Raw genomic sequence first — 9,779 nt, 5'->3', positions numbered from 1 at the left:
TTTGGTTTGGTTTGGTTTTTTTCAGAACCGGGGATTGAACTCAGGCTCTCGCACTTGCCAGGGAAGCACTTATTTTACTGAGTCATCTCCCCAGCCCAAATTGGGGTTTTATTCACAAAGCCTTTGCCTATACCACATCTTCAAGAGTTTTGTGTATCTAAATTCTAGCAGATTTAGTGTCTCCGTTTTAATATTTAGATATTTGATCCATTCTAAATTTAGTTTAGTGCACGGTCAAAGATATAGGTCCAATTTTAATCTTTTGCAAGTACTGAGCCAGTTTTTTGAGCACCATTCTTTTACAGTTTATTTATTTATTTATTTATTTAGTTGTGGTATGGGGATTGAACTCAGGACCCTGCACTTGCCAGGCAAGCACTTATTCTACTGAGCTATCTCCTCAGACCCCTCAATTTTTTAATTTGTTATTATTATTTTTAATGTATTTGATACCGGGCCTCACTATGCAGCTCAGACTCCTAGTGATCCTCCTGTTTTCAGCCTCCCCAGTGCTGGGATTGCTGGGATTACAGGAGTGCACCACCATGCCTGCTCTTGGCAGCTGGCTCATCATGCCTGGGGGCAGGGTTGGTGCAGCCTGTGTTGGTGGGGATTGAACCGCAGTCCCTGTGCTTGCTTAAGCAGGCGCTTAGTCTACTGAGCTATCTCACCAGCCCTTTCCAGCACCATTTACTGAAGAGACTATCTTTCATTCATTGAATGCGTTTGGCACTTTTTTTTTTTTTGAATGTAATTTGGCTGTTACAGGGTCTCACTATGAAGTTCTTATCGTGACCCTTCTGTTATTTAACCTCCCCAGCACTGGGATTATAGGTGAATACCACTATGCCTGGACTCTGTGGTTGGCTCAGCCTACCCTGGGGGTGGGCTGGGGGTGGGGCTTGTGCTGCATTTGGTGCTGGGGATCAAACCAACCACAGTCCCTGTGCTTGTGCTTGCCTAAGCTTTCTAAGCAGGCCCTTTAGTCCACTGAGTTATCTCACCGGCCCGTGTTTGGCATTTTTGTCAAGGTAAAGTGGCTGAGTGTGTCTGGAGTTGTTTCTGCACCTTCTAATCTGTTTTTGTCAATACTATTCTTTTTTATTTTGTTTATTTATGTGTGTGTGTGGCCAGCTCAGCCCACCAGGGGGCGGGGCTGGCTGGCATGTGGAGCTGGGGGATTGAACTGCGGTCCCTGTGCTTCAAGCTTGTTCTAAGTAGGTGCTTTAGACCACTGAGCCATCTCACCAGCCCACTATTCTGCTTTTATCATAGTAGCTTTATACTGTAATTTCAAGTCAAGGATTGTGATGCCCCCTACCTTGCCTTTGTTGCCCAAATTGCCTCTTCTGGTTCCAAATGAATTTTAGGATTGTTAATTCTGTGAGATATGCTATTGGAATTTTGACTGGAATTACATTAAATCTGTAAAACATTTTTTTTTTTTTTTTTGTACTAAGAATCTAACTCAGAACCTTAAGCTTGCCAGGCAGGCACTTACGCTGCTCAGCTATCTCCCTGGTCCCTGTATAAGCTTTGAAAGAGTGGTTATTTTCACTATATTTGTTCTTCCTACCCAAAAGCAAAGGATATCTTTCCATTTCCTTTTTTATATTTTAGTACGGGGTCTACAGGGTCTCACTACACAGATCAGACTCATAATGACTCTCCTGTTTTAAGCCTCCTAAATGCTGGGATTATAGGCACATGCTACCATGTCCAGTCTCAGTTGCTGTCTCAGCACTGGCAAGGCATGTTGGGGATTGAACTCCTGTTGTTGTGCCTGCCTAAGTAGGTGCTTTAGTCCCCTGAACTATCTGGCTGGCCCTTTTTCACGTTCTGAAATTCTCTTTGATCCCCTTTTTCAGAGTACTGTAGTTTTCAATGTAGAGGTCTTTTACATCCTTTGTTAGATTGGTTCATAGGTATTTCAGGTTTTGGATGCTATGGTCATCACCTAATCTTTTTTTTTTTTTTTTTTGCGGAACCGGGGATTGAACTCAGGACCTTGCGCTTGCCAGGGAAGAGCTTATTCCACTGAGCCATCTCTCCGGCCCCTAATCGCCTAATCTTGAAAGGGACCATCCATCACTGCCTCCACAGACAGCCTGCAGGAAGGGTTGCTGTAGGAAGGTGCATCAGGTGAGGCCATCTTGCAGCCTGGTAATCATAGCGGGCACAATGCCTGAAGACAGACAGGTCAAGGGAACAAAGGACATCCTGAGCATGGTACTCAGCCCTCTCCCATGGACCTAATGGCCTCCTCCAGTGACCTGTTCTGGTCATCTCAGGGCTACCAGAGGTCCAGGCCGTGGTTAGTCAAGTGGTCAAGCAAGTGGTCACTCTCTGCATCCAGGCCTGTGGCCACATTTGGGGTGCATCTCCCACTCCTGACCTGGTCTCAGCTCCACAGGGAAGGGGGGGAAGTATCAATAGTCAGAGAAAGTTCTGTGCTGTGACCCCTCTGTAAAGAACACCGAGGGCCACAGGCTTCCCCACCAGGCCCACTCAAGATTGAGCTCCCCCTTTGACGCGATTGGAGTTAGGGTAGGAACTGGTTGCATCTGCTCCACTATGTGGCTGACGGTTTCTCCAAGGGCCACAGGTGTCAGCTGGCTGAGACCAGGCTGGGCTCTGAGATATGCCACTTCCAACTTCCCCTGGGAAAGTGAACCCCAGTGGCCATCCTCTGAGAGCTGCAGAAGTGGGGAGGGGGGCAGACCAGAGGAGGGGTCTGCTCCTAGACTGCTTCCCAGACCCTTTCCTGCACCCTCCAAAACCAGCCCCCAGTCCCCTGCACAGGGTGTCAGTGCCCCTGAAAACGATTCTAGAAAGGAGGTCACTGTAGGGCCGCACCTGGCACCTCCAGCTTTTGTACTTCACTGGCTGCTGTAGCTTTTGACAAAACTTGGCCCTGACTGTAATCTACCAGGGCTGGGAGCTCCTCTCCCTCCCATCCCCCTTTCTCCTCTGCAACCTTCTCCTCATCCATGGAGACACAGAATATGAATAAAATAACTCTTCACCAGGAGCTAGAGATCCATCTCCTGCTTCATACCCATGTTCACAGGAGATAGTGAGCCTACACTTTCTTCTGTAAAATGAGGAGAGCAGTGCTTACCAAAAGCATTGCCATGCACAAACATATGTGAGGGTGCTTTTGGTTTGCTTGTTTGCATTTTTTTTTTTTCAGAAAGGGTCTTTCTATGTAGTTCAGGTTGGCCTTGAACTTGCAGTGATCCTCCTGCTTCAGCCTCTTGAGTGCTGGAAGTACAGTTTTGTGCCACCATATCTGGCTCTTCTAACTTTTTGAAATGCACATCATACCCTACTCTGCAATGCCGCACCAGAACCTTCCCCCCTGCTTGTCACGTAGAACCCACTGGTCACTCTTTCCCCATGTGCTACCCAGCCTACTGGTAGCCATCACTCTATTCTCAACTGCTTTGAGCTAGCATGATGGTTCATCCAATAATCCCAGCACTTGAGGACCTGAGGTAGGAGGATCACCTTGAGCCTGGACTACATAGCCAGACCCTGACCGAAAAAAAAAAGAAAGAAAGAAACAAAGAAAGAAAAAGAAAGAATATTATGAGATCAATGTTTTTATTTTTATTTTTTCATAATGCTGGGAGTCAATCCCAGGACCTTGCACATGGTGGGCAAATGTTTTACTACTATATCTCAAACCCCTTTTTATTATCTTTTAAAAATTTATGACAGAGTCTTGCAAAATCACTGAATTGTCCAGGATGGGCTCAAATTGCGGTCCTCTGAGCACTCAGGAGGCCGAGGAAGGAGAATCACTGTGAGTTCAGGGTCAGCCTGGGCTACACAGGCAGACCCTGTCCTCCTCCCCAAGAAAGTAAGATTTGGAGAATAACACCTGTGTCCCATTCTTGTTGTTCTTATGAGAATTAGATGAAATCCATAACCACAGAAAGACAAAATCTTATGACTGTGTCTAGATGCCCCCCCCCCAGCCCTCATGCAGTCGTAGGTGGGGCGTTTTCTGTGGCTGGATCTAGAGTGTGCAATTCATTCCTGGTGCAATGCTTGGATCAAGGGCACTAGCATTAAGGATGTGAGTGCCAAGTGCCCTAAGTAGCCTGGATAAGATACAAGGGATGGAAAGAGCTGTGGCACCCCTTGCTTGCTTGCTTTTGCTGTCTTCTGCCTGCTGTGAACTGTTTCTGCTCTGCAAGGCCCCTGTGCCACATCACCCTGCCTTGGAGCCAGATGATTATGGACTGAAACCTCTACAAACTGTGAGCTAAGTAAATCTTTACTCCAAGGCCCACCAAATAGCTCAGCTAATTAAAACGCCTGCTTAGGCAGTTGCAGTGGCCTGGTTTGATCCCTGACCTGCCCTGCCCACCCTGCCCCAGGGGCTTGATTGAGACTGGGTGTGGTGGTGCGAGCCTATAATCCCAGCTCTTGGGAGGCTGAAAACAGGTGAATCACTATGAGTCTGATCTGTGTAGTGAGACCCTGTCAAGCCTGCAGACCCTGTCCTAAATACAAAGAAAGAAAGAAAGAAGGAAGAAAGAAAGAAAGAAAGAAAGAAAGAAAGAAAGAAAGAAAGAAAGAAAACCTTTACTCCCTTGACTTGCAGGTGTTGGGTATTTGGTCTCAGCAATTCGGAAGGTAATTATAACACAAAGCAAAGCTAAATGTGTACTCTCTTTTCCCATTTCCCCTTTGGAAAGTCCAGAGTAAGAGCCAGATTCTGGGGTCTGTTGACCCCCAGGTGCCCTTCTGCTCCAACGAAGACATGAAAACACGCACTGAGTGGAAAAGCCCCACAGGGTCCCCTGGTCCCTTAGGGTTTGAAATCCATGGGCCTGCTGCTAGAAGTTGCTCTTTGTTAGATCCACCCGGTGTTACAACAAAACACAAATGCATGGTCAGCATTAAAATGCTAAGATATTACATAAATGTCTCGTTGTCTACTTTCCCTTGGTATTTGCAAAGCTGGCAATTCTAGGTTCATGTTCTGATAATGTCTGGTCCAACCTCTGCATCATAGCTGGGACTGTGGAGCTGCCAGCTCCCTTATGACCTTAGGTAGGTGTCCTGTAGTTTCCTCTGTCCCTACCCCTGCCTGCTTACTCTTTTCTCTTCTCCCTACCTTCCTTCTTGGATAGTGGGGATTGAACACAGGACTTTACACTGAGCTACATCCTCAACCCTTTTTCATTCTTTTTTTTTCCCCTTTTTCATTCTTAATTTTTTATTTTGAGACAAAATCTCTCCAAATTACCTAGGCTAGACTCAAATTTGCCATGCCTGCCTCAGCCTCCTAAGTCCTAGAATTACAGGCTCATGCCTTCACCTGCTTTTCTCATTTATGTTATCCAGCAGGCTCCTGTAGTTTAACTTCATTCATCCATTCATTCATTCTTTCATGAAATGTTCGATACAAGGAGCTGGGGGAGAGTGAGGAGTCAGCATTTTTTTTTTTTTTTTTTTTTTTTGCGGAACTGGGGGTTGAACTCACGCCCTTGTGCTTGCCAGGCAAGCACTTATTCTACTGAGCCATGTCCCCAGCCCCAGGAGTCAGCATTTAGTAGGAGCACAGTTTCAGTTAGGGAAGATGGAAAAGCTGAGTTGAATAGTGGTGCTGGTTGCACAATCACATTGATAAGAGAAAAATTCTGAGACGTCCTGAATTTAATTATGAGAACCAGAGGGTGGGCGGGGAGGAGAGGAGAGGGACAGGGAAGTTAGTCACATAACAGCTGTGTGCTGAGCTGGCAAGGAACTGTTCCATGTTTCTGGTGAATGTGGGTCAAGTCTGTGGCTTAGAGCAGCCAAGCAGCCAGCAGGCACAGAGTCCTCCTCCAGATGGCCCATCCTCCTGCTCCAACCTCCTTTCCTTCAATTGCATGTCAAAAATTTATTCTTTCCTTTTTCTTTTCTGGTATTAGTGATTGAAGCCATAGGCTACTGAGTTATATCTCTTTCTGTCTCTCTGTCTCTCTCTGTCTCTCTCTGTCTCTCTGTCTCTCTGTCTCTCTCTCTCTCTCTCTCTCTCTCTCTCTCTCTCAAAGGGGCTTAATAAATTGCTTGTACTGGGCTTAAATTTGCTATCCTCCTGTCTCTTCTTCACTGCTCAATGCCCATGCTACAGTGAGAGCCTGAGTGAGTTTATCTGTCATATTCAGCATCAAGTCCCTGGTGCCCTGCATGGCACCTTGGGCTGGTAAACCCATATGAAGTAGTGAATACTGAATGAGAACAAATGAGGAGGTTTTCAGCAGCCTGCTAGGAAGGAAGAAAATGGGCTGGCTGTGAATCTGAGCCCAGGAAGGAGTTTGCCTCCCAGCCTGAGAGAGATAGAGGGCCTTGGGAAGGGATATCCAGTACTGGGCTTCACCAGGTTTATTTATTTATTTTATCAGGAATTGAACTCAGGACTTTGTACTTGCCAGGCAGGCACTATGCCAATAGCATCACTCATTTAGATCCCTGCACCAAGATTCAGCCACTTGGCTACCTTTCACCACAAAATACAATTATTTGGAATATATCTGTTAAGTAATATCCATCTAAGTCACTAAGGCTGGGTACACTGGCATGTGCCTATAGTTTCAGTTACTCAGAAGGCTGAGTCAGGAGGATTGCTTGAGCCCAAGGGGTTGAGGTGTTTTGGCAACATAGTGTAACCCTGTCTTAACACCACCACCTCATAATACTGACCTATGAGTTCAACTAAATATTTTTTTTCAGTTTATTTTATTTTATTTATTTAGCACAGGGTCTACAGGGTCTCACTACACAAATTGGACTCATAGTGACACTCCTGTTTTTCTGGCACTGCATGTGAAGCCGGGGATTGAACCCCAGTCCCTGTATCTGCTAAGCAGGTGCTTTAATTCACTGAACTATCTGGCTGGCCTTGGGCACAACAGTTTTTATGTGCATCTTTGTTTCAGAATCTAAAATCACAGCTGTCATCCCTGCAGTACAGCGTTTTTCAAGTTCCGTGTTTGTGGACTTACTGTTCAAAAAAATTTTTTTTCAATTAAATATTGAAGGAGAAGAATCAGGAGGAGAAGGAAGAGGAGGAGGGGGAAAAAGAGGAAGGTGGGGAGGAGAAAATGAAAGCATTTCTGGGGCAATTAAAGAGATAGTTCAGATCTGAAGAATGAATAAATTCTCCAAATCCATTCTCAAACTATAAGCTGGCCTCCTCATTCATACAGGAACTATCACAAAGAATCAACAACTCTGATCTCATTTTATTAAAAATGTCTTACACAGCAAGAGAAGCCACCAACAAGCAAACAGACAGCTCACAATGTGGGAAAAAATGTTTTCCAGCTGTTTCTTTAACAAAGGATTACTACTCAGAACCCATGAAGAACTCAAAAAAATCAGTCCCCCCCCCCTATTTAAAGAGCCAATCCAAAACTGGACATTTGTGATGAATACACATTTCTCAGATAAAGAAATATAAACAACAAATAAATGTATGAAAAAATAAGGGGCCAGGGAGATGGCTCAGTAGATAAGCGCTTCCCTGGCAAGCGCAAGGGCCTGAGTTCAATCCCCGGGTCCCCCCCCCCCCCACAAAAAAAAAGAAAAGAAAAAATATTCAACACCATTGGTCATTCAAGAGATGTAAATTAAAATAACACATTCTTTTAACCCGGAAAGAATGGTTATCATCAAGAAATCAACCAATAACAAATGCTGGCAGGAAGTGGGGGAAAAAGGAGCCCTACTCTACTGTTGGTGGCAGTATAGACTGGTACAACCTCTGTAAAAATCAGTGTGGAGATTCCTCAAAAAACTAGGATTGGAGACCCCATTTAACTCAATTATTCTCCTACTGGGTATCTTCCCAAAAGAATTTAAAGTATCATACCACAGTGATACATGCATGCCTATGTTTGTTGTGGTACAATTGGTGATAGCTAAATCTTGGAAACAACCCAAATGTCCATAAACTGCATAAAGAAGATGTGGTTTTTTATATAATGGAATACTACTCTTCCATAAAGAAGGACACACTCAAGACATTTTTAGAAAAAGGGGTACACCATGAGTCCACACTCCTAAGTGAAATAAATTGGACACACAAGCAAATACTGCATTGTTTCTCTGGTGTGAGAAGCCAAAAGTGTAAAGAATGACCACAGTGTATAATAGGTGTTGTGAAATGGGAAGAAAATGTTCAAATGGGTAGGGGAAGAAAAGAGAAGGGAGGGGACTCCAGCGACGCGATGGCGGTGGTCTGGTCGTTTGCGCAGCCGGTCGGCCTTTGAGCCCAAGCAAGCGGCGGCGGGATTTCGGTATGTCCTCCTCGCACGGCATAAAAAATGAAAACTGCAGCCAGGCCAACCTTTGAACCTGCAAGAGGTGGAAGAGGAAAAGGAGAAGGTGATTTGAGCCAACTATCAAAACAATATTCAAGTAGGGACCTTCCATCGCATACAAAGATAAAATATAGACAGACTACTCAGGATGCCCCTGAAGAGGTTCGTAATCGTGACTTTAGGAGAGAATTGGAAGAGAGAGAGAGAGCTGCTGCGAGACAAAAAAATAGAGATCGTCCAACCGGATAACACACAACCTCCTCCTCGGTGTCCAAGAAGCCTCGCTTAGACCAGATTCCTGCCGCCAACCTTGATGCAGATGACCCTTTGACAGACGAGGAAGATGAAGACTTTGAAGAGGAGAGTGATGATGATGATACTGCAGCTCTTCTTGCAGAATTGGAAAAAAATAAAAAAGAGCGAGCTGAAGAGCAGGCCAGGAAGGAACAAGAACAAAAAGCTGAAGAAGAAAAGATTTGTATGGAAAACATTCTCAGTGGAAACCCTCTCCTTAATCTCACTGGCCCATCTCAGCCTCAGGCCAACTTCAAAGTTAAAAGAAGGTGGGGTGATGATGTTGTGTTTAAGAACTGTGCAAAAGGTGGAGATGATCAGAAGAAAGACAAGAGATTTGTCAATGATACACTGCGATCTGAATTTCACAAAAAGTTCATGGAGAAATATATTAAGTAGTACAGTTTTATGTGCTTAGTTCTGTACAGTGTTGACTGGATTTGTTGTCCTGTTTTTCCCATTGTCCAAGTAGTACATAGGAGTCCCTCATTTTAAGCTGCAAACTGTCTTGTCCATGGATGATGCATTGTGTGTGAGGGGCATGGGAATGGGCTTGACAGCTTCCCTTCTTGTCCTCCTCGCACGGCATAAAAAATGACAACTGCAGCCAGGCCAGTTCCTAGTCACATGAATGTTCCTAGTCACATGTTTTATTTTTAATGTTGGAAAAAATGTGCTTGCAATAAATACTTGTAATCTGAAAAAAAAAAAAAAAAGAAAGAAAGAAAAGAGAAGGGAGAGGGAAAGGAAAGAAGGGAAAAGGAAAAAAATAAACATGGAAACAAAGCTTTTGTTATTGGGGAGGGGAATGGGGAAAAAACAAGTTATACTATGTACGGGTACAAATTCTCTATGATGAATGCAATCATCATGTATATTTAAAATGTAACAATGAAATTTGATTCTTTTTATGTATTTAGTACAGGGTCCACAGGGTCTTACTACACAGATTGGACTCATAGTGATTCTCCTGTTTTCAGCCTCCCCAGTGCTTGGATTACAAGTGTGCGCCACCATGCCCAGACTCATTCGCTGGCTTAGTGCACCCTGGGGGCAGGGCCAGTGTGGCATTTGGACTAGGGGTCAAACCCTGGTCCCCGTGGTTGCCTAAGCAGGCGCTTAATCTGCTGAGCTGTCTCGCTGGCCCTTGAAGAATGCTTT

At 44.8% G+C, this 9,779-nt stretch overlaps 1 pseudogene; it reads left to right on the top strand.

The window, feature by feature from the left end:
* Window positions 1-8,229: 8,229 nt before the first annotated feature.
* LOC101567570 lies at window positions 8,230-9,151 on the top strand (annotated as a pseudogene).
* Window positions 9,152-9,779: the final 628 nt, after the last annotated feature.

Source organism: Octodon degus, unplaced genomic scaffold (genome assembly GCF_000260255.1).
Source record: "Octodon degus isolate 3935 unplaced genomic scaffold, OctDeg1.0 scaffold00178, whole genome shotgun sequence".
Lineage (NCBI taxonomy): Eukaryota > Metazoa > Chordata > Mammalia > Rodentia > Octodontidae > Octodon > Octodon degus.
This window is presented reverse-complemented; position numbering and strand designations above follow the sequence as displayed.